Source organism: Neophocaena asiaeorientalis, unplaced genomic scaffold (genome assembly GCF_003031525.2).
Source record: "Neophocaena asiaeorientalis asiaeorientalis breed wild unplaced genomic scaffold, Neophocaena_asiaeorientalis_V1.1 scaffold342, whole genome shotgun sequence".
NCBI lineage: Eukaryota > Metazoa > Chordata > Mammalia > Artiodactyla > Phocoenidae > Neophocaena > Neophocaena asiaeorientalis.
Genome location: NW_020174037.1, coordinates 4,508,291 through 4,509,631, shown reverse-complemented (window position 1 = coordinate 4,509,631; position 1,341 = coordinate 4,508,291).

The following is a 1,341-nucleotide window of genomic DNA, read 5'->3' as shown; positions in this document are numbered from 1 at the left end:
TTAATGTATCATTTAAAGCTTGTGTTTCCTTCTTTATTTTCATTTTGGATGATCTGTCCATTGGTGAAAGTGGGGTGTTAAAGTCCCCTACTATGATTGTGTTACTGTCGATTTCCCCTTTTATGGCTGTTAATATTTGCCTTATGTATTGAGGTGCTCCTATGTTGGGTGCATAAATATTTACAATTGTTATATCTTGTTCTTGGATTGATCCCTTGATCATTATGTAGTGTCCTTCTTTGTCTCTTGTAATAGTCTGTATTTTAAAGTCTATTTTTCTGATATAAGAATTGCTACTCCAGCTTTCTTTTTTTTTGCGGTACGCGGGCTTTTTTTTTTTTTTTTTTGCAATACGTGGGCCTCTAACTGTTGCAACCTCTCCCATTGCGGAGCATAGGCTCTGGACGCACAGGCTAAGCGGCCATGGCTCACGGGCCCAGCTGCTCCGCGGCATGTGGAATCTTCCTGGACCGGGGCATGAACCCGTGTCCCCTGCATCGGAAGGCAGTCTCCCAACCACTGCGCCACCAGGGAAAGCCCTAGAGTATTTTTAATTTCATATATTGTGCTGTTCATCGTTGCTTATTTCCTCTTTAGTTCTTCTAGGTTCTTGTTAAATGTTTTTTGCATTTTCTCTATTCTATTTCTAAGGTTTTGGATCATCTTTACTATCATTATTCTGAATTATTTTTCAGGTAGACTGCATATTTACACTTCATTTGTTAGGTCTGGTGGGTTTTTACCTTTCTCCTTCATCTGCTGTGTGTTCTTCTGTCTTCTCATTTTGCTTATCTTACTGTGTTTGGGGTCTCCTTTTTTCAGGCTGCAGGTTCGTAGTTCCCATTGTTTTTGGTGTCTGTCCCCAGTGCCTAAGGTTGGTTTATTGGGTTGTGTAGGCTTCCTGGTGGAGGGGACTAGTGCCTGTGTTCTGGTGGATGAGGCTGGATCTTGTCTTTCTGGTGGGCAGGTCCACATCTGGTGGTGTGTTTTGGGGTGTCTGTGGCCTTATTATGATTTTAGGCAGCTTCTCTGATAATGGGTGGGGTTGTGTTCCTGTCTTGCTAGTTGTTTGGCATAGGGTGTCCAGCACTGTAGCTTGCTGGCTGTTGAGTGAAGCTGGGTCTTGGTGTTGAGATGGAGATCTCTGGGAGATTTTCTCTGTTTGATATTATGTGGAACTGGGAGGTCTCTTGTGGACCAGTGTCCTGAAGTTGGCTCTCCCACCTCAGAGGCACAGCACTGACTCCTGCCTGGAGCACCAAGAGCTTTTCATCTGCACGGTTGCAACCTTGCCCGCTAACCATGCTCACCCAGTGCGCCCACAGAGTTGGCGCTGGGTAG